The following is a 24836-nucleotide window of genomic DNA, read 5'->3' on the forward strand; positions in this document are numbered from 1 at the left end:
AAGAAATCACCACAGCGTCCAAGTAGCCGAGATTTTCCAGCACATGGATCTTTACGACAATAACCATAATGGGCTATGCATACTTCTGGACCATCTTCTATATGCCCATTGAAAGCAAAGCAAACTGAAAGAAAGAAAAAAGAAAAGATTAAGTCACAGTTCAATCTGTCTGTCTCTCTTCCTCATATGTATTATACACATTGTTAAACTTCCAAGAGAAAGGAAGGAAGGAAGGAAGGAAGGAAGGAAGGAAGGAAGGAAGGAAGGAAGGAAGGAAGGAAGGAAGGAAAATTATTTTAGAACAAGGTACAATTAATATTTTTATAATTTTTGTTAAATTTATGAGCAGAGAAATTGCAAGCCTTTTTTTTATTTTCCCGAGATGGAAAAATTCTTTAATAGTTTCTCAAAAGGAGGATACCTTTTTTGGTGATGACATTGGGACTGTTGAAAAGACACAGAAAGAGAACCACTTTGTGTTTTCCCATAAGAAGGCAGGGAACAACATCAGCTGAGTTGATATTATTGAACTAAGAATGCTTGGGATTCGTACATTCATACAGCAATGCTTAAATGTTTCTGAATTTTCAATACTTATACATAAATATGACCCAAAACAAGAGTTGTTTCCTGAAAAATCTTAAAACTAGATAAGGAGAAACCAGTTAAACAAATGAGTAAAAATAATGTTCTTGTTCACTTACAAGGTAGTCCTTGTTTACTGACTGCCTAGTACAGCTATTGTTCAAAGTTGTGGTATGATCTTATGATACAAAGTTACTTTAGGACCAATGTGTTTACAACCTTCACAGCTTCCCTCAGTTACATACAGTCAGTATATATCTTGTGCCTGACCTGTTGCTTTTGTTTATTTTCCCCTTACAAGCAGAGAGATTAGAGAGGAGCAGGTTACAAGAGAGTAAACAGGCAAATCAGGATTATCTTTCTTTATTGAGAAAAATAATCCAAATGTATGTTTGCATGTGTCAAAAGTAAGTCAATCTCTAGGATTATTTAAAGGGGAAATTAAAGTTAGACGTATTATCAATAGGATGATAATCAGGTATTACTCTAGGCGATCCTACCTTATTTAAAAAAGAGAATGCTAGATATTCATTCTCAAAGTGTGTTCTTTACACACAAGTAGATTACAATTTCTGAGGACTTCTGCAAAAAAGATGTTGTTGCTTCCCAACTGGAAAAGATTACAAAATTATTTCTACAGAATTTAAACTTTACAAATCCACTGTCAGACAGTGTGTACAAATGGGGGAAGTTCTACACCTTTGCTGTGAAAGTTTTGAGTGACAATAAAGAGTTGTGCCAGATAAAGGTCTGATAAGAAAAATCTGAATCCAAAGAAGGAATGGGGATGGAGAAAATATTCCAGAATTGACCCTTCCTATTTGACTGGAACATAAAGGCAGGGGAGAAGAGAAGCATCTTCAGTTTTGATGAAACTAGCAGTTGCACAGCATAGTTGTTATACTAAAGTTCAAACTGAGAGGTCTTGGCACCTTTTTATTTTTATTTTATAAAGTGCAAAGGGTAAAAACAATAAGACCTGGACATGGCTTAATTGCACATCTTATCATAGCCTTTAGAGAATAGAATCTCTACGAAAAATACTTTTAGGGAAGACAGGGACTCTAGCAAACAGACCCAGGTGATAGCTTGATAAAACATTTGGTCAGCGCTTTCAAAATTTGGACAAATGACATTTGCTAAGAATATGTTTATGAGATGATTGCTTCTAGTATGCAACTATTGTTTCCCCTCCCCAGAGCAGGTGTTAGATTAGGAAGCTATTGTGGATTTATATTCATTTCTACAGTAGAAATACAGATAAGAAGAACCTTACAATAAAAATAGTATTAGTATTTTTGATTTTGGTTTCCTGGTCTAAGCTACCTTGAAGGGCTAACAATCTTGCAAGTCTCTTACTTTCTCTCTATAGGAGCAGAATATCCCACTTTAGTTTTAGAATGCCTTCTGATCTCCAGATGTCTATTGAGATTCTAGTCATCCAGGTCATGTTTGTCCCAAAGGTACTTTTCAAGAGGCAACTAAACTTTACCAGAAACTCCAGTTGCTTCTTGAAAAAGCACATTTGGGACTCTGATCTCCAGAGATATCCACCATCCATTGAGCAGCTTGCTGTAGCTTTGTTGCAACACTAGCAGCAAGTAGTGGTACCTGTAGCAGAGCCGATGCATCTGTATTCTCATGGGAACTTACCTTAGAGGAGACCAGGACCAATTTTCATTACTCAATGTAATCTGTTTATGGCAGGCACGCCAGCAGAAGTTTCCTCAGATCACTCAAGGTGACTTTTGTGTTAAGTTTGCTAAAGGAAAGAGCAATTAAATGGGTCATACCAATCACTGAGGGCAGCAGTCTGCTGCTAGACAATTACAAAGATTTCATGTGAAAGATCAAGAATATTTTGAAGATTTAATAAGAAAACTCACATTGACTTGGGAGATATATAAACTCAGGCAAGAGCAGAGGAGCATGAGATTACGTATTCTAGATTTTAAGATATTTACCAGAAATGTGGAATGGAATGGCCCTGAGATAGCAATTCAGAGAAGGGATTTCTGGAGATCTGGTGTTCAGTTGCTTAGGCAAGACACCCCAAATAACTTGGAAGAGCTGGCTGGAAACATCGAGGCAGGGAAGAAATAAAAAGGGGAAACAATTTTACAACCTATCTTCCCCCATACCCTCACTCTCAATAGCTTCCTCGGAATACATCATGAGAGAATCCATGCAAGAGATCAAGAGATTCATCAGATAAGAAGAAAGAAGAAGGGATCTTAGCCTACATGTTTACTGTGGAGTTCTTGGGCTATAGCTACAAAGCAACAAACTGCAGAACAAGTAGATCACCCAAGCATGTAGCAAACAAATGCCCAACTTGCTTCCAAATCATGGTGCTTGGAAATTTTGCAAGTCACACTTCTAAGTCCCTCTTTTAGGAGTTCCTGGGAGGGGGAGATTTTAAGTGAATGTTGGAAAAGCTTCCCAACAGTTGAAGCTGAAACCAATGACCCAAAATGGAAAAGCTTTTTCCTGTAGAAGATATGTTCATGCAGGGGGATAGACAGCTATTACTCATGGTAAACAGAGCAGGGAGTTGAAATCCATGAAATAAATGGCTCTTTCCGTTTAATTATGTGGTTCTATGTGAATGGAAGCAGTAGCCATTGCCCGACCTGATTAAAATAAGTTATTAAAACATAATTGCTACAACAGTGTGCACCTGAATGTAGGAAAAAGGAGTGTTGTTGGTTAGAATGGGAAAAGAAAATATTCTGCTGTGCTTCTCTATGCTTGAAATCATTTGTGTGTCAATGCAGCATCAATCCATTGGTGATCCCTGCATGACATTAATGGAGAATAAAGTTAATCAACCCAATGCAGACAAAGAAGAAGAAAAAACACTAAATCAAAAAGTCACTAAATAAAAAGTTACTTAATAATCACTAAATAAAATTAAAATTACTTAATTAATCACTAAATAAAAAGTTACTTGCAAACTTAATCACTCATGATCACTTCTTATCTGTATTCCTAGAGTATTATCTGTATTTCTAGAGAGATACCATGGAGGTTGGGAAGGATACACTGAGGTGTGCAAAAGGTGCTGCATGGTTCCAGGAGGGTACAGGGAGGTGTGGATGAATGAGGGTGCACAAGGTTGGGGAGGATACACAGGATGTAGTGAATATCAGGGAATCTGCATGTGGATGTGTGAGATATGTCACAATAGTTGGGGAGATTACCTGAGGGTGCATGAGAAGTACTACAGGGGTATGCAGTGTGGCACAAGGACACATGAGTAGTAAGTACAGAGGGGCTGACTTGTACCAGTGACTTGTAATCTTCCTTGCCACCTTCCCCTTTGATTTTCTAGGGAAGCTGGCTCCACAGCATGCCAGTAACCTATCCATGCAAAGAAGTGAAGCTCCATCTGCAGGATGCAAAAACAATGTGAAACCATGCCCCCTCTCATCTGTGGAAAAAACTCTCTCCATGGAACCAGTCCCTGGTGCCCAAAAGGTTGGGGGAGGGGGGCATTGATGCAGATGATAAACTGAAAATGATATTTCTAAATTGACCTTAGCCCATTAACATTTGATTTGTGCAATAATTTAACCTTTCCCCCATCCCACATGACTTAAATTTTGTTCTGATATAAAACTTACCTTGTAAAAATAAGAAAATCCATGAAAGAGCAGCAGTGAAAGGTATTTGCATGCTGAACCTTGACTGGGATTCAAAACACAGCAAACGAGGGAGATGGGTAAGGCAGGATATAAACTACTAAAATCCTGTTTGTCTCAAAAACAGAACTACTTATAGAGATCAATATGCATTAAATTTGCTGGTGCACTATGTGCAATGGAAGAAATTATTGGTGCATTATTTTTAAATAAGACATGGTGTGCCAGGAAGAGGAAGCAAACTACAGTACATTAATCTAAGATTGCTTGCTAGGTTTGCTGGTTTTAAGTGTTAGTTTTTATGGTGGTCATAGCATTTGAAGAGTAGAACCATCTCCTTCTCCTCATTAAGTGGAAACTGAATGTCCTATTAGTTGTTTGGCAAGTATTCTATCATTCATTAATGAAAATGTACATTTTAGGTTCATGAAATCTAGCATATACCAAATTTGGCTTACAATGTTAAAGTCAACTCTAAATACAATATTTTAGAAACTGAAATATAATTCCAACTTGCCATTTTTTTCCTCTGGAAATATAATTTTACTTTTTAGTAAGAAAAGCTCAATACAGTGAAAAGTAAAATGAAGCTACTACAATTGGACATCTTAGGCATCAGTGAATTGAAATAGACTGGAATTGGACACTTTCCATCAGAAAATCACTCTAATGATCATTTAGGACATGTAAAGCAAAGAAGAAATGGAGTTGTTTTTATAGTTAGGAAACTGAAAAAAAGAACAGTCTAGATTTCCAAAGTTACCTCTCATTTATTTACCAAAATATAGGCCGCACATCTCATTTTGCCAATTGACACTGGACGGCTTTCTTTCTTTCTTTCTTTCTTTCTTTCTTTCTTTCTTTCTTTCTTTCTTTCTTTCTTTCTTTCTTTCTTTCTTTCTTTCTTTCTTTCTTTCTTTCTATGGAAATGTTACATTAGTCAGAAGATCAAAATGCTAATATAGAGTAGTAGTTTTGCTGCCTAAGACTGCTAGTCCATTTGGTTTATTATACTTGTGCATTTTTCAAGGGGCACCACAGGGAACAAACTAGTTCTGAACCAGAAAGAAAGATGAATAGCATCCTGTAGCATCATCTGGGGCCTTCTTCCTCCACCAAAGTTGCTTCATAAATGGGCATCGTGGTGCAGTGGTTAAAGTGCAATATTGCAGACTAACTGCCCACAGAGTTAGCAGCCAAAAAAGCCAATGCATTCCTAAAGTTGCATTAACAGGGAAATAGAATCAAGATCACTAGTACCATATTATAAAGCCTTAATAAGTCCACACCTAGAATACTGCATTCAGTTTTGGTATTATAAAAAAAGGTATCAAGACTCTGGAAAGAGTGCAGAGATGAGCAAGAAAGATGACTAAGGGGGCTGGAGGCTAAAACATGAAGAATGGTTGCATAAACTGGGTTTGTCTGAAAAAGAAAGACTAGAAGCGAGATCAGCAGTGGGGTCCTATCTGTTCCACTACCAGTTCGGTGATCATGTATGTGTGAACGTGCACCTAATGCACACACACCTCATGTGTGCCTGCAGCTTTCACCACACCAACTGAGGCCTTCAGCACCAATCAGTTGAGAGGATAAAGAAGAGAAAACTCCAGGGGTATTTGGGAAAGCCAGTCCTGGGCTCTTGTCTTCTTTCTCCTCTCAGCTGTGGAGGCTTTTTTACTACCAGTTCAGCCAAACTGGGCTGAACCAGTAGCATATCACCACTGGGTGAGATAATAGCAATATGCCAATATTTGAGGGGCTGCCACAAAGAAGATAAAGTCAATATATTTTCCATAGCATCAGAAGACAAAACAAAAAACAATGGATAGAAGCTAATCAAGGAGAGAAGCAACCTAGAATTAAGGAGAAATTTCCTAACAGTGAGAACAACTAACCAGTAGAATGACTTGCCTTCAGAAGTTGCAGATGCTTCACTACTGGAGGTTTTTAGAAGTGAATGGATAGCCACTTGTCGTGAATGGTATAATGCCTTCTGCTTGAGCAGGAGTTGGGGACTAGAGGACCACCAAGTTATCAGCAGAAGAACCTTTTTTAAATGGTTTTCATATAATCATTTGAAAGAAAAGTTCAATATGAATAAAAGGACAATTAGAATTGAAAAGAAGAAAACCAAGTTTGAATTAGAGTTACATACAAATCCTGCAATAGCTAAAATGGACAATTTATTATCATTGCTTATCATTAATATCAGACAATAGCTTTTTGATAAAATTTGATCTTGACATTCTTTGTGTATTAATGCAATATTCGATGCTTTCCAAGATTCTGGAATCATTTATTTTTGTAAAGCAGTTCACTACACTTCATAGGGGCAGTAGCAATTCATCTTAAATATGTCATATATACATATACATACATACATACATACATACATATACACATACACATATATATCTGTACAAACATACATACATATTCAAAATATTAGCAATGCATTGCAGTCAGGTAATCTCTTAGGCATTGTTTTTTTTTCCTGATTTGCTATTTTTTATTGCTTCTATTATTTCTCCTACTGTTATAGGTCCATTTAACATTTGCTTGTTTTGCTATTTTAGGCATTTTGATTTCCCTAGATACTTATCTGTTTTCTTCTTTTAAACCCTCTTGCTTTTAAATAATTTTTATAATAATTTTCAAGAATATTTGGCATTTCCTTATTATTTGTTGTAATATATTTTCCTTTCTTCTTTAATATTATTCCTCCCCCTTCTTTTCTTCAGTTTGTATACCAATTATTTCACTTGTTATTTGCTGATTCAATTGTTTTGTTTGATTTGTTTGGCAAACTTCATTTTTATTTCTTCAAGAATCAGCATATTTAAAGATGGAGGGTTTCCTCTCAACACCTTTAGAGTATACCATGCATTGTTGGAACATTGTAAGAATTGAAACAACTTTCATTATATAGCTGGGAATTAATAGAAAACATTTTGGGCAACCATTATTACCCCCTCTGAGAGAACTTAGCTCTTGGAATAGAGAAAATATTAGAGATAGGTATCTTGCAGGGAATGCCAATAAAACGCTACTGTAGTATAGTTATCTAAATTGTCATTCTTATACCATTGCTATAAAAATATAGATACCACTCCCAGTATATGGTTAATATTAGCAGTGCCTCACTTAGAAAAAACTTTTACATTCCTTCTCCTGAAAACCATGTCTTCAACATATTTTAAAGACAGAGTGTATTAAGGGCTCTGTCAAATCTCATCTCTGTCCCTGTGGTGGCAGATAAATGGAGAACCCTGTTTATGTGTTGATATGTATGTATGTATGTATGTATGCATGTATGTATGTATGTATGTATGTGTGTCTTCTGACACTGATATCTCTTTCTCTTCTCTTCTCTTCTCTTCTCTTCTCTTCTCTTCTCTTCTCTTCTCTTCTCTTCTCTTCTCTTCTCTCTCCTCTTTCTCCCCCCCACCTCTATTTTGGGACCTTATCCTATTTTCAGAGATAATAGATTAGGTGGAAGTTTAATATGTGTCACGATTCTGGAATCAGACAAAGACTCTGAATGTGAAGCAGTTGCACCAGCAGGATATGTGGAATGATAGTCTTAGAAGACACAAATTCAAGAATCTCACGAGATTGATCAAACGCTTGCTCTGCCTGAGGAGCTAGAGAAGTCTCATAATGATGACCTCCCAATCATTTCACTAAGGAAATAGAGAGAAGACAAAACAGAGCCCCTCTATGAGGATCCTTGCCAAGCATGAGAGTAAATTATTTCAGAGGCAAGACTGACCATGATCCCTTATGGGAAGGAACCGTCTGATCTCTGGTTAGCGTGTGGATTCTGCTTGTGAAATTCTGATCTCTTGACTAGCTGACATTTGGATCTTGGGACTCTAGGCTGGATTTGGACTGTTCTCCTGCATTATTTCTGTTTTAAAAAAAGCCCTTTCAAGTAATCCTGCATTCCTTGTCTGCTAATATCTTTTGACCTTCAGTAAATTCCCATAACTCTGTGAATGAGTGTTTAATTGGAACTGGAAACAGAGCATTATATGGAAAACCTTCTTGTTTTGAAATCCTTTGAGGATTTTTAAAATTTGACATCTCAGTTAAGACATTTATTCTGCAAAGTCATTAAGTGATTTGCTTCAATGAAACGTCTCATGTTGTCTCAAAGCATTTTATGTTGATGAAGCCAGAAAGGGCTTCTATGTATTGTATAGTACCCAGATAAAACCTTATTTTGCCTTTAGATAAGCCATGTTGGGGAAGGCAAAAGATCATGTTCTGAAACTGTTTGGCAAATTTTGGGATAAGTCTTACCAAAAGAGAAGAGTGATACATGCTCTAAACTCTTACCAAAAACATTTTATCTGCCTCCCTGTAGTGGTGGGATAATCTGAATTACTCACAATGTCTCTTGCATTCAGAATTCAGTTATTTTCACTTCATAAGGATCCTTTTTTATTTTATGTAGCTAAATTATCAGACTGGAGGAGCAGATATCTCAGATTTTGGCTTGCTCATATGCATAGTATTAATCAATACAGAAAGGCAGTTTAGTCTAATGGTTAAAGCAGCAGCCATGAAAGCAGGAGATAGTGGAGTCAAGTCCCACCTTAGCCATGGAAGTTCTCAACCCAACCCATTTGAAAGCAGCCTAACACACTCGCAAGGTTGTTGTTGTGGGGAAATTAGGAGAAGGAAGGTGTATTCAATATGATCACTGCCTTAAGTTATTTGTTAAAAAAAATAAAGGAGGGATAAAAATAAATAAAAAAATCCACATAGATATTTCAGGAAGCTAGATTTATTCAAAAACAATCACAAGAAAAAAGAATAGATGCGCTGAAAATTGATAAATGATTTATATCCCATGATGATATATTCTATAAGCTGAAAAGATCACTCAAGAAGTGAAGTGATTTTTTGCTGAAATGATCTTCTTTAAACTTCCTTCTTTACTATTCTCCAAATCTGTAGAAAAATAGTAAACATAGTTCCAAGCTTCAGCTTATTAATTCAATTTATTAATTTCAGCAGTTAGTAGATTTATCAGGGTATCTCAATGAGCAAAGTATAGTAATCCAATACAACAAATAATAAAAGCTGAATGGTTTAAAAAAAACAGGAAAAAGCATAAGATTTGGCTAGTTCTAAAGCAATAGTGACATTGGGGCGGGGCTACAAAGAATATTCTACAAGCTACTTCTCCAGCACTATACATTTATTTATTCATTTATTGAATTTATATTACTGCCAATTTGCCCGTGGCAGCTCAAACTGGCCTACAAAATGTAAAACCACATTTAAAACAATAAATACTAACAAAAAGAATCAAATAAATTAAATAATTTGATTGCATTTCCCAAACTGCTATTTACCATATATTATCTGTATATTGTTTTACTGTGACTTTAAAACAAGAGTATGTAACAGTTTTGAAAAACCTATTCTCAAATCATAAAAATGGTTCTCAAAAATGGTTCAGGAGTCATTAAACAATGATGAAATACCATTGTCAGATAAAATGCATTATTCTATCAGTCTGATCTGACCATTCAATCCAGTTGGAGACATCAGAAGGGTCTCAAAGATAATTTTCTAATTGAGGTGTTTATATATAGTATGGAAACAAGGCCATTATGACCTTTAATTATAAATGCAAGGGCTATAGGATCTAGAGAGTCAATGAAGATGACAGGACAATATATATAGGAAAATATGTTAGAACCTTTGCTTATTTGAATTTTTGCAGTGCATTGTAGCTATGTCCCTGTGGCAACAATATAAATATTCAGTGAGCCTAAAATACTGCATCCTAACCACTGCAACATAGCTCATTAAGCATCTAAAGCACTGGCTGAGAATGCCTTTGCCTCACCTCTAATTGATTGAATATGCTGGCTATTTTATGCATTTTAGTTATGTTTTAATCCAAATTTCTGATTGATTGTACCCATTTGCTTCCTGTACTATCAGGTGTGTTACAACAGATACTTAGAGTAGCATAGTATAACACAGTATGATGCATTTTTTTGTTTTTCTTCTTGCTTTAATTTTTATCTGTTACCTAGCAGAATGTTAGCTACTCAAAGTTGGTCTATAGACTGCATATAACTGGAATAACATATATATATATATATATATATATATATATATATATATATATATATATATATATATATATATATATATATATATATATATATATATGTTATGTCCCACCTTCCAAAATAAACAGATAAGGCTGAAAGCAGCAGTCCTCGCAAATAAAGGCAGCAAACAGGAATCTTCACAGATAACAGCTGTAGATAGCCTCCACAAGATAGTCCAAGTTAATAGTTCCAACGAAATAAATCCAAGTCCCAACAAGTTATTTCAGGTTTAAATCCTCCAAGCCAAAATCTTCAGTTCTCCTTGCAAACAAACACTTTGTTCCGGACAAAGTGCAAAGTCATCTCTCTCCCTTTATAGAGCAGCAGCTAATTAGTCTAATTACTGATCTGCCCTCCTCCTGTGCTCCCGTTGGTTTCTTCTCGTAAGGAGACGCCTGCTTCTGACATCCACCCAGCAATCATCTAAATTATTATCTTCACCTGAAGTCTCCATAAGTTCCTCATTGTCAGCCGTTCCCGGCTGATAACCTGATTGAGAAGCAGAGGAGGTTGAAGGTTCAGGCCGGTCCTGCAAATCAAATGTGTCCTCCCTTGTAACATTCGTCTCCTCCTCTTCATTGAAATCACTAAAACTTGCTGATTCGTACAAGTCCTCCTCGCTGGAGCTTTCATTCAAAAAACCTGTAGCTGATGCCGGAATCACAACATATATATATATATATATATAGTGACTCGGAGGTCTGAGCCTGCCTTGTTAGAAGATACAGACTTAAGTAATGAGGAAGAGAGGGATTTGGCCTCGAGATTTGAGCCTGCTTTGCTGGAAGACACAGACTTGAGCCAGGAGGAAGAGGAGGATTTGGCTCTGAGTTTTGAGCCTGCTTTGCTGGAGGATTCGGAATCATCTTCCTCCCCTGGACCTTCCTCCCTGGTTGTGCCTCAGGTGTTGGCAGATAATCAGGAGAGCGTAGCGGAGCCTCTGACTGAGGAATGTTGGTTTGATGCAAGGCAAAAACGTAGACATAGATGTGAAATACAACATAAAAGGAAATGTCAAATCAGGGACTGAGATGAGAGACTGACATGCCCCTCAGGAAATAAAAGGGGGCGTGTTAGCTCTGAATCCTTGTTCAGGACAGCTTGTTTATTTGGGATAGAAGCTTTGACAAATTCTCTGTGTGGCATTTGCCTTTGATTTATGGTCTTGTCTTGTTATCGGACTTGGCAGGCAGCTTTTGGAAGACTGCCAAGGACTTCTCCAGTCAAAGGAATTTAACTCTGTCGTTCCTGGTCCTGTCTGTTTATTTATATTGCTTTGGAAACTTGGATTCTCACCTCGTGGTCACAGGTGAGACAGAACATTTATATATATAAATATATATACCATGTTTCTCCAACAATATGGCCTCCACCAATAGGAAGGCCCAGCATGATTTCTAGGCATGAGGTGAAATTAAGCCCTGCCCCCCAAATTTAGGCCTATTTAATCCACGCGTTTTCCCACCATTTCTCACATCGTTCATTAAAACTACATGAGGTGAAGAGAAATGGGGGAGAACAGGGGGAGAAAACTTGCCTTTAGGAGCACCCTGCACGTAGAATACCGCAATCTACTACTGATAGAACATCAGCCGATAGAAGCTTCCCGAAGGCAGAGTCACCAGCCGCTTTTATCGGCCGGTAGAAGTGGCCTCGGGGTGAACGCCCATGCGCACTCCCCTTGCCACAAAGCTGTTTCTATTGGCTGATGGAAGCTCCCCAAAGGAAGAGATGCCAGCTGCTTTGGGGTGAGGCATGGATGCCCGCGGAGCACTCCTGACAGGAGTGCCCCATGCACATGCCCCTCGCCACAAAGCCATTTCTATTGGCCGATGGAAGCTCCCCAGAGGCAGAATCACCAGCTGCTTCTATTGGCCAGTAGAAGTGGCCTTGGGGTGAATGCCCACATGCACTCCCCTCACCACAAAGCCATTTCTATTGGCTGATAGAAGCTCCCCAAAGGCAGAGTCACCAGCTGCTTCTATCAGCTGGTAGAAGCAGCCTCAGGGTGAGTGCCCCACACACACTCCCTTCGCATGAACCCACTTCTACTAGCTGATAGAAGCAGCTGGTGACTCTGCCTTTAGGGAGCTTCCATTGGCCAATAGAAATGGCTTTGTGGCGAGGGGAGTGTGTGTGGGCGCTCACCCCAAGGCTTCTTCTACCGCCCGGTAGATTTCCTCCCCCATGCGCACCCCCACCTAGAGCAGCCCATACGCACTCAACTCTCCACGAGGCCGCTTCTACCAGCTGATAGAAGCGGCTGGTGATTCTGCCTTCGATGAGCTTCCATCAGCCAATAGAAGTGGCCTCGTGGAGAGGTGACTGTGCATGGGGTACTCTAGGTTGGGGTGTATGGGCAGGAGGAAATTAAGTCACCCCAAAAAGACATCCTAACCTACATACATACATACATACATACGTACATACATACATGTTTTCTTATGTATGGTATTCAGCTTTGTTCGGGTATTTTCCCATGTCATTATAGTTGTGCTTGGGCTAGCCCCAAATTTAAAACTGAAACAACTGTAAAAGTCTGACTCACAGACGAACACAATAAAGAATCCTGATGATGGCAGATGAGATTCTGCCAAAGCGTTGCTACAACTTTAAAAACACAACTATAATGACGTGGGAAAATACCTGAACAAAGCTGAATACCATACATGTAAGTACCCGTGAAAACTTAAGAATATATATATATGGATCTTTGGTTGTTCAGGTTTTCTCCCGCATAAGATTTGAAGTATCTAGGCAACGTTTCGATGAAGTCTCATTCATCATCTTCAGGCTTCTGTCTTCGGCTCTTGCTTCTCAGAGTGATGTGAGATTGCAGCTGCTTCTTCCTTTTAACTGCTAGTGGGGGTGGGACTTGATTGGGTGGGGGCTTGGCTGTGTTCTGATTGGGTGGGGGTGTTCTCATTGGTAGGGGTTTGGCTGTGTTGTGATTGGTTGGGGGTTGGCCTGTGTTCTGATTGGTTGGAGGCGTGTTCTGTTCAGGTGGGGGCTTGGTTGTGCTCAGGTTAGTCTTAGTTGCTGGGGATTTGAGTTGGTGAGCTGTGATCTTGCTGTTTGGCTTCGAGTTTGTGGTCGTGCTGCATCTTCATAGTGGGTGTCGGTTTGCTTCATGTATGGCTCGGAGGGGTTTGAAGTGAGTAGTGATGCAGCTGCAGTGCAGCTTCTGGTCCATGGTCATGTCTCATCTTCTGAGTGGGTGTGAGTCCGTTTTCTACATGGAAGTGTGGTGGTGGCATCTTGTGTGGCTCTCATGGGTGTGGGTCTGGTGTCATTCTTCATGTTAGGTACTCGTCTGTTCATGAGGGCGGGTTTCCAAATGGCTGGAAGGCGGGAGGTGTCATCTCGTTTGTTCATGCTGTGTGGGCGTTTTTCTATCTCTATGGCTTCTCTGATTATTCTGCTGTTGAAGTGTTCGGTTTTGGCGATAGTTCTGGTATTTTTAAAATCAATTTCATGTCCTGTGGCTTTGAGGTGTTGGACAGGGGAAGAGGTCGTTTCTTCTTTTTTGATTGAGTTCTTATGTTCTTCAATGCGTGCACTTATTCTTCTGTTAGTTTGTCCAATGTATGTGGTGGGGCAGGCAGTGCAGGGGATTTCGTATACTCCTTGGTTTTCTAATTCAATTTTGTCTTTGGGGTTTCTTAGGATGGTGGATAACCCCAACCAAAATCCAAGACAGAGAACAAGAAAACGGCAAAGCCCTCCTCCCATATATAAAAGGCACTACAGACAAAATCAGCAATATCCTCCAAAAACACAACATTAAAACAGCATTCTGCACAAACAGAAAAATATCCACCATCCTAAGAAACCCAAGTGCATGCATTGAAGAACATAAGAACTCAATCAAAAAAGAAGAAACGACCTCTTCCCTGGTCCAACACCTCAAAGCCACAGGACATGAAATTGATTTTAACAATACCAGAACCATCGCCAAAACCGAACACTTCAACAGCAGAATAATCAGAGAAGCCATAGAGATAGAAAAACGCCCACACAGCATGAACAAACGAGATGACACTTCCCGCCTTCCAGCCATTTGGAAACCCGCCCTCATGAACAGATGAGTACCTAACATGAAGAAGGACACCAGACCCACACCCATGAGAGCCAGACAAGATGCCACCACCACACTTCCATGTAGAAAACGGACTCACACCCACTCAGAAGATGAGACACGACCATGGACCAGAAACTGCACTGCAGCTGCATCACTACCCACTTCAAACCCCTCCGAGCCATACATGAAGCAAACCGACACCCACTATGAAGATGCAGCAGGACCACGAACTCGAAGCCAAACAGCAAGATCACAACTCACCAGCTCAAATCCCCAGCAACTAAGACTAACCTGAGCACAACCAAGCCCCCACCTGAACAGAACACGCTCCAACCAATCAGAACACGGCTAACCCCCAACCAATCAGAACACAGCCAAACCCCTACCAATGAGAACACACCCCCACCCAATCAGAACACAGCCAAGCCCCCACCCAATCAAGTCCCACCCCCACTGGCAGTTAAAAGGAGGAAGCAGCTGCAATCTCACATTACTCTGAGAAGCACAGAGCCGGAGACAGAAGCCTGAAGATGATGAATGAGACTTCATCGAAACGTTGCCTAGATACTTCGAATCTTACGCGGGAGAAAACCCGAACAACCAAAGATCCACATACAAATACCCGCGAGAACCTCAGAAAACAAATATATATATATATATATGTATGTGTGTGTGTGTGTGTGTGTGTGTGTGTATGTATATGTATATATATATATGTTATGTCCCACCTTCCAAAATAAATAGATAAGGCTGAAAGCAGCAGTCCTCGCAAATAAAGGCAGCAAACAGGAATCTTCACTGATAACAGCTGTAGTTAGCCTCTACAAGATAGTCCAAGTTAATAGTTCCAAGGAAATAAATCCAAGTCCCAACAAGATATTTCAGGTTTAAATCCTCCAAGCCAAAATCTTCGGTTCTCCTTGCAAACAGTTTGTTCCAGACAAAATGCAAAGTCATCTCTCTCCCTTTATAGAGCAGCAGCTAATAATTAGTCTAATTACTGATCTGCCCTCCTCCTGTGCTCCCGTTGGTTTCTTCTCGTAAGGAGACGCCTGCTTCTGGCATCCACCCAGCAATCATCTAAATTATTATTTTCACCTGACGTCTCTATAAGTTCCTCATTGTCAGCCGTTCCCGGCTGATAACCTGATTGAGAAGCAGAGGAGGTTGAAGGTTCAGGCCGATCCTGCAAATCAAATGTGTCCTCCCTTGTAACATTCTCATTCAAAACTGCAAGCAAAACTGTTAGGACTCCCTTTTGAAATTCAAACAGTCATTTCACGATCAAATCAAACTAAAGGGAGTAACGTTCTCATTCAAAACTGCAAGCAAAACTGTTAGGACTCCCTTTTGAAATTCAAACAGTCATTTCACAATCAAATCAAACTAAAGGGAGTAACGTTTCCTGGTTCTGACGTCAATCCACGATCTAACAGTCATCAGATTCAAAGTTCCTAACAGGATTGGACCTTCCAATCACAACACTATCCCCCACCTCAGGGCCCATCCCCCGAGTCTTACGTTCAGGATGTGGTTTTGAAGGGAATTCTGCATGATATCTTCGAACAAGGTCTGGGGCATGTACCTTGGCCACATCCTGCCAATAACGAATCTCCGTTTCATTTTCTACTCTTCCCACAAAGTACTGGAATCGTCCCTTTTTCCATCGTGAATCATAAATTCCAACCACTGTAGTATCTGTAACAGGTTCAGTGCGGGGCCTAGATGTGAAACGTACCAGACCTAAGGCCTCCTTAAGGTCAGGTCTACCCTGTTTTCCTGACGAGCCAAGAGTGGTTTCAGGTACGGGTCTGCGGTTCCCTCTCCGATTGCAGGAATTAACAAAATGTCCCAGACCCCCGCAATAAAGGCACAAGCCTTCCTGGAACCGTCTCGAACATTCCCGCTGTTAAGCGAGGGCGGAGTGCTCCCAACTCCAACGGCTCCTCTGTCATAACTATGGGTTGGAAAACTCTCGGTGGCATGGGTTGTGCACGAAAAACGAAGATGGTTCCATACTGAGCCGTTTGCGTCCACGTTGCTGTAAACGAGCTTCAATTCGTAAGCACTGAACTATCAATGCATCCAAAGTTAAAGCCCTCTCTGCATGGACCAGCTCATCTTTGATGGCATCAGACAGGCCTTCCTGGAATGCAGCCATATGAGCCGGTTCGTTCCAGTTGGAGTCCAAACACAGCACCGAAATTCTGCAACGTATTCCTGAAGGGAACGTTTCCCCTGAGTAATGTCCCGTAACCGTCTATTCACAGTTTGTATCTTAATTGGGTTCTCAAACATAACCCTTATTTGTTGTAGAAAACCCTGAAAGTTATCCAATAATGGGCTATCTTGAATTAACAAGGGAGTAGCCCATTTAGCAGCCTGCCCAGATAAAAGGCTGAGAATGAATCCCGTCCTGGCCCGATCATTTGGAAAGTCTTCAGGCCTCAAGGACATAAATAATTGACACTGCCCCAGAAATGCCGGAAACATGTCCATTTGCCCAGAAAATTTCTCCGGCATGGATACTGGGCTTTTCCTCACAGGAGGGGCAGGGGGAACAGCAGCAGGGCTTGGTAAGCTGGAAACATAATTCAGCAATTGTGTTACCTGATTCTGAAGCGTCACATTGCTTTGCAGTAGCTGATTAATTTGCTGTTGCTGCTGCTCGACCAGGTTCTGCAGCTTTTTTGTATCCATCTTGATTTAAAGATGATTTGTTTTTCAGGCTTGAAAGCAAAAAATGTAATGTCTTACCTATAAACTCAGATGAGCAGACGAAGTTTCAAAACTCAAAATATTCAATGTAAACAAAACCGAATTCAAAAGAAATAAATTAGCACAGCTGTCCAGTCTTTTGGCAGACTTCCCGGACTCTTATCAGGCAAAACAGAAACTATCTGGTCTCACAAAGACGCTGCAAACATATTCCTCTTCACCGGTCACACACCAGAGTTGATTTATAAGTCCATCTTACCTGAAAGATGGTTTGTTTCGGGTCTGGAACAAAAATGTTATGTCCCACCTTCCAAAATAAACAGATAAGGCTAAAAGCAGCAGTCCTCGCAAATAAAGGCAGCAAACAGGAATCTTCACTGATAACAGCTGTAGTTAGCCTCTACAAGATAGTCCAAGTTAATAGTTCCAAGGAAATAAATCCAAGTCCCAACAAGATATTTCAGGTTTAAATCCTCCAAGCCAAAATCTTCGGTTCTCCTTGCAAACAGTTTGTTCCAGACAAAATGCAAAGTCATCTCTCTCCCTTTATAGAGCAGCAGCTAATAATTAGTCTAATTACTGATCTGCCCTCCTCCTGTGCTCCCGTTGGTTTCTTCTCGTAAGGAGACGCCTGCTTCTGACATCCACTCAGCAATCATCTAAATTATTATTTTCACCTGACGTCTCTATAAGTTCCTCATTGTCAGCCGTTCCCGGCTGATAACCTGATTGAGAAGCAGAGGAGGTTGAAGGTTCAGGCCGATCCTGCAAATCAAATGTGTCCTCCCTTGTAACATTCTCATTCAAAACTGCAAGCAAAACTGTTAGGACTCCCTTTTGAAATTCAAACAGTCATTTCACGATCAAATCAAACTAAAGGGAGTAACGTTCTCATTCAAAACTGCAAGCAAAACTGTTAGGACTTCCTTTTGAAATTCAAACAGTCATTTCACAATCAAATCAAACTAAAGGGAGTAACGTTTCCTGGTTCTGACGTCAATCCACGATCTAACAGTCATCAGATTCAAAGTTCCTAACAGGATTGGACCTTCCAATCACAACATATATATATATATATATATATATATATATATATATATATATATATATGTATGTATGTATGTATGTATATATGCATATGCATATGCATATGCATATGGATATGCTTATGCTTATGCATATGGATATGGATATGGATATATCCATATTCATATATGCTAACCAAAGACTGGGAACAATAAACAGAATCAAATCACTCCTCTCTATTAGGAAATGTAACCCTTTTAAACAATCAAGGATTCCACCCCCCAAATAAATACACTGTTAAAATTTTGGTCATAATTATTTCCCCCTCAATATGAACAACTATTAGGTTCTATGTCTTTTTTAATTTCAGGGACTTTAATACATTAGAAAAAATATTATTTTTTTAGGAAACAAGAAGTACATACAATAAGATTTGTCTTACAAGCTAGAAGTATTTTTTCTCTTTCTGTACCACCTGTTTGGCAATTTAGTCAATAGAAAATATTAATAATACATGGATCATTGCAATTAATTAGGAATTATTTTTCTTTGGAGAGTAAGGAAAATACAATTTTTAAATAGAATGTATCATTTTTGTAATGTTTGTAAGAATTAAAAAAATCTTACTTGAGACAACACAAAATACCTTCTCCACATGTTCCCTGGATGGGATATGGTGTATTACATTCAGTATTACGTATACAAAAACCCTTAATTGCCTTGCAGCTTGCTTCGGTGTCTATTCGTTCTGTTCTTACAGCACATCCTATGGAGATAAAGTAGTTCTGTTAAATTTTATTTAAATGTACTAAAGATCACATTCATTAGCTGGTTGTTAGCCATCCTTGGCATGGGATGAAATAAGATGCAAATAAACCTCCAAATCAATTTTAAAAAATGTGTGTATTCTTTAAAAAATATACACCAGTGGCTATATTCACACAGTATTAAGCCCTAAACTCAGAGTAAGAAAATGCAACTATTTTTTCAATGGGAAGATTTACCTGAGTTAAAAAAAAAATACTTTGGCTTAATGCAACTTTCTAAAACTTTGATTTTGACTTGTTTGCAAATGTGTGTAGATGTTGATGCATACCTATGCTATGAAGGGATTGATGGGCGAATATAGGTTGCAAATGGTTGCAAATGAATCATCAAGTACACCTCCCAAAATTCAACTATGGATTGTGTGGGTATTTGCATCCTGCATGCTTTTGGTTGATAGGACTTCCAGTTGGGAGGTTGGTGCAAGGCAAGGCAAATTAAAATGGCAAAATGGAGCTAGAGGAGAGACTTGCCAAGGCAAATTAAAATGGCAAAATGGAGCTAGAGGAGAGACTTGCCAGTGAAGTGAGGAGATAGAAACATTTGATTGATATAGCAGCTAAATACTACAAAAACAAAAGGAAATTTATGGGAGGAAATTGGAAGAATATTAAAGGAAGACCATATTGTACTCAATGATGGGTGTCATCATTATACATGTTACTGAGGAAGAACTGAGGATGATTTGGAGCACTAATGGTGTTTATGGCATGACTTGGTTAAAGCCTTCATGGTTTCTAATTGCAGATGCTGCCAAATAGCAAAAGAAAACACAAACCTGCAAAGATGGAACTAAAAGTACAATATAGAACATATGGAGCATGAACACAGGAAAGCTCAACACAGTGAAAAATAAAATGAAAATTCTGCAATTTGATCTTCAGCATTAATTAACTGCAATGGACTTTAATTGGACACTTTCATTCAGAATACCACTCTGTTTATTATTCAGACCATGTAAAACAAAGAAGAAATGGTGCTTCTTTCATAGTTAGGACATGTATACTGTAGCAAGAATGGTACTTGGCCACAATATAATTAATGATCAAATAATATCAATTAGACTTGCGCACAGTTTATTTATTTATTTATTTAAACAAATTTTATTCAGTTTTTCACATAAAAACAAAAACTCTTTTTAGTGGACAACATATTTCTGGGTCATCACCTTTACATACAAATATGACAGCAATTATACATTCATATATGCATACTATTCTATTATTATCTTTTCCATTCCAAATTTTCAGTAAGGAGAGAAACAAACACATTAATTCTGCCCTCTTTCACTAATCTCAATCGAAACATCTTTTTGTTTCATTTCAATTATTTCAAATATAATCCTTTAATATTTATTTTAAAAATAAAGATAAACAATATGTGTTTGCCTAATAATAATAATAATAATAATAATAATAATAATAATAATAATAATAGGTTGCCAATGTTTCTCCTTGCTTTTAATAGTCTATATTACTTATTAATTTAGTTGGTTCTTTAGTCTGTCATATTCCCTTTCCATTACACATTCTTTTTATAAATTCTAAATTAGTACAAGTTTTAACACTAAAGAAAAAAAAAAGTATAGGTTTCCCCCCTTTTACTGCTTTGAGAGTGGCACCTCAATGGTTAAAATATACCTTTATTCCATCATCTTGATTCCCAATAAACCATTATTTTTAAGAAGTTACAATAATAATCATTACATCTTTTCATTTGGATTCCGCAGCATATTTTCCCCCCTTAATTTTTAATAAGAGTTATCAATATCTATATTACCCTATTTTCTAAATATTTTTAATTGCAGAAATATTCTTATTACCTCTTGTCCCCCTTTTAATTCATCAACCATTATCTCTGAAAAAACAATTTCTTTTCAACATTTTACTATTTCTGTATTTTTTTATTTCATGCACCTGTTTCTTATTGCTTCTCCTCCCTCTCTTTTCCCCATAACTTTTCCCATTCCAGTTTATATCCCTCTCTTTCTTAATATCTTCCTTTCCCCTTTTCTGGGTCTTTCTGTCTTTCCCAACTTCACAGGTATTCCCCCTTTTGATTGCCTTCTTAAGTCTCAACTTTTTAACCTTCCTTCTTTCCCCACTTCTTTGTAGTGTTGTTTGTGTGAATTGTCTATTTAAGATGTCTTCTCCTTGAGTCGACTCCTCCTCCTCTGAAGCTCTTTCTTCTTGTTCTTCAATCGCCATTTCCATTTTTTCTAACACAGAGCAAAGTGATTTGCCTCTTTCCTGTAGTAATTCTCTCATATTTTTAAGTTCCATTTTTAATTCCCAAGAGATATAATCATTACACACTCTTATATTTTATGATCGTTAAAGTACACAAAAAAACCCACTTTTACTTTCCTTCTTTTTTCTTTTCTTTTTTCTTCCAATTTTCTAAAGTTCTCAATTGTTCCAGCTCAGGGTCTATACCAAAAACATCAATCAATCCCACAGTCAGTCTTTCCTTGCATTTTTCTTTATTCTAGTTCTGCTTTCACTTTCTAAGATTCTTATTTTGTTTCAATATTTCTTTAATATTATATCCACACAAGTTCATTCAGAAACAGGATGCTTTCCCTTGTTTGAGCTCAAGTTTTTGTCAAAAGGTGGCACTCTCCATTATACAAAGTTTTCATCTTTTTCCCTTATTTTTTTATTTAGGGTATTTTGAACCTCAATATTCCAACACAGTCCAGTCTCCAATTTGTAAACTTTATTATTATTATTTTTTGACAATCTTAAGTCCAGCTTTATTTTATCCCTGTTTATTGCCAAAATATTTTAGTCCAATTTAGTTAAATCTTTAGTTCCGGCTTCTTCCTTTCCCTGTTCGAAGCCCCACTTAGCTGTCAAAATTATTTTCTTTTTTTTCCCCTGTCCCTTTGTAATTTCACCGCTCACTTTTCTTTTCTTAAAAGTTCCATGTTACCTTAATCCTGGGGTACTTTTGTTTAGTTGTATTGCCCAATTGATCCGGTTCAGATGTTATCCATCTTTTTCTTCCCTCCTGCACAAAACTTAATCCAGCTGAGTCCTCTTCAGGGTGGCCATTTTAGACCACCACTGCAGTCGTCTTCGGGGAGGGGGAATACCAAGCCCAGGAGGGGAGATGCAGCTCCCCTCAACCTAGCTTGTGGCTTCTCCTTACTGCGCCGCCCCTCCAAGGCAGCTTCAGCCCCTAATAGTAATAATCAGGGCCACTCCAATGAAAGAGCATGGACCATAGCCACAGAGAGATGCGATCTACGATCTGTCAGCAAGGAGGATCCACCTTCTTCCCTATTTATTTATTTATTTATTGTATGGCATATCATACATGGAGTGGTAATATATATTAACATATCACCTAGATTAGTAAAACACAATAAAATATAAATGTAAAAAAGATCTATGTTTAAATACCAATGTCTAAGGCATCTAACCATTGAAGCGCAGCATTGCTTATATTTTTTAAAAAAATCAGATACTGGACTGATGTATGCCCTCAGCTTACAGTCGGTCATGATGTGATCTACAGTTTGACCTGGGACCCTACAGTCGCACTGAGGGAAGGATACTATACCCCATTTATACAGTGAGTCCTGGCAGATGCTATGTGGCGTATGAATCCGATTCAGAATTATCCATTGCTGACATGGTAATACAAATCTTGGTAACTTTTTGAGGGGTCATTTATATGTCTTCCTATGCCCGGTTCTTCAGCAACCTATTTGGCTTTCTATTGGGAATTGATGTTAAAGTTGTTGGGCAGATGTTGTGCAAGAGCCACTAGGGATTTTCTGGATTTGAGTCTTCCGGCTGATAAATAAGGAAGGTTGGTATGTATGGTAGGAGTTAATTGTTCATATATTTTTTTATTCTCTCACTATGGCTTCTTGCCTTCATAAAGCTGGCAGTGCTATCTGGCTCAGAACAGAAGACAGCAACTTGGGGTGGTTTTAATACATCTTCTTATAATTTTCATAGTGTCATTAAGTCTGGCATCTAACTTACTAGTATGGCAGCTATTAAACCATATGGGGCAGTCATATTCTGCTGCAGAGTAGACCAGCCCTAGGGTTGATGACCTGAGAATGGCAACTGAAGCTTTCCATTTAGGTTGACATATTTTCAAGAGTATGCATTGATTTTGAACGAAAATATGAGGGCCAGAAGCCAAGATGGACAGACTCAATGACATTACATTAGTGGGCCTCCATTGGAAGAGATGAAAGACCAAGTTAGGAAAAATTCATCATGGAAAAATCTATTTATGTGGTCACAGAGTTGACAACTATTTAATGACAATCAATCAATATCATGTTACCTCCTATATATAAAAGAACAGAGGAGACAAAGAGAAGAATTTTCAATTCAGAAAAGGATTTAGCATCACAGTAAATTCTATACATGTATATATGATAATATATCCTAGGTGTTGTAGGTGTTTTTTTTAAGAATTAAGAAATTACAGAAAGAAATTAAGAAATACAACCATTAGGATACATATCACATCCTAATATGTTTAAATGGCTTTTTCTTAAGATTTATATCTCTCAAAATAAGGATCAGTATAAATTCCCTGGCAACTGTTTGTAATTAATGGTTAGCCTGGAGCAGGGACAGCCTAAAAGGGGGAAAATACTGTAGAATCTTTTACACCCAGAACATATTAATAATAGAGTCCTGCAAAGCCTCAATTGGGAATTCCAGTACAGTGTAAATTTGATCTCATAACTTCATCAAAATAGACTGGTGAAACAGAATGGAGATCTGTCTTAAAGCAATAAATCAAATTGGTTTACATCCAAAATGACTTAGGGCACTCTATAGTATTTCACAGGTTTGATGGCTTTTCTGTTTCTTCTGTGATTTTTTTGCAGATGATATATAGTATCACTAATTCAATTCCATATTTCGAGGACACAGAAGGTTTGAGTGGTATGGTGTTTTCTAAACCAATGAGATTATCAACACATTAACTTCTCTAGTTCTTCTAATATTCTGGAATTCATTTCTGATCCAGTGGAATGCAAGCTCCAGTCATTTCCAACTATATCATTCTATCATCATTCTGTGGATGCCTTACCTGGAGAAGCCAAAAGTATCCATGATGCCAGAACAAAAAGAATGCCAAACTGCATAGCTAAAGCTAGATCTTCAAACAATACAGTAGAGACAGAAAGAGTAAGTACCTATCTATTTATAAGGCTAGCTGCCTATGTAATGATCCGTTAAATCAAAGTTCCAGATATAAGCTGTGTAATAATAAACCTCATTATACTGTAATCTTCTGGAATAAAAACATACAGAGAAGGAAAAATGATTCACTATATTAATCTCAGTTAATTCAGATTCACTGAGTTGGACAAATGATTTTATTATTTTTAGAATTTGATGTTCTCTGCAGTAGTTGTCTGTCATAATCCATGACTAAAAAATAAATTGAGCAAAACAACAGTTAAATGATATGAGAAAACTTTAGCTGTGTTGCCAAAGATTACTAGTCCCAATTTAACAGGAGTTGGAGTGAGGAAGTTACCTTAATCATCTCTACAATGAACCTGGTCAAGATATCCTTTCTGACAATAGGCATGGTCAACTTGCTTGCCACTATTCAGGATGAATATTTAAAGCCTCTTCACCCCCACCCTCAGACTGAAATCTTGATTAGAGATTTTAAAGGATTTAAACTTTAATTATGACTCCTGAATAACACCAGCCTAGAACTCTCAAAATAATTTTCTTCTCAGTAATTTCCATAACAATGTCAGTCTTTTTCAAAGTTCTTTTCAGATATTGTTAAGCAAAGTACTAATAGAAGGTTTTT

General features: G+C 38.1%; 1 long non-coding RNA gene across 2 annotated transcripts; it reads right to left on the bottom strand.

The window, feature by feature from the left end:
* Window positions 1-9077: 9077 nt before the first annotated feature.
* Window positions 9078-24189, bottom strand: LOC148127548 (uncharacterized). Of its 2 annotated transcripts, none has more exons than XR_015740948.1 (3): window positions 24096-24189; window positions 18825-18963; window positions 9078-9191 (listed from the first exon to the last, which is right to left on the bottom strand). It is a non-coding gene; the product is annotated as an uncharacterized LOC148127548 (long non-coding RNA). The 2 variants fall into 2 exon arrangements; XR_015740949.1 differs by lacking the exon at window positions 24096-24189 and adding an exon at window positions 23021-23228.
* Window positions 24190-24836: the final 647 nt, after the last annotated feature.

Source organism: Pseudonaja textilis, chromosome 1 (assembly GCF_049901715.1).
Source record: "Pseudonaja textilis isolate UNSWEBS1 chromosome 1, rPseTex1.2, whole genome shotgun sequence".
NCBI lineage: Eukaryota > Metazoa > Chordata > Lepidosauria > Squamata > Elapidae > Pseudonaja > Pseudonaja textilis.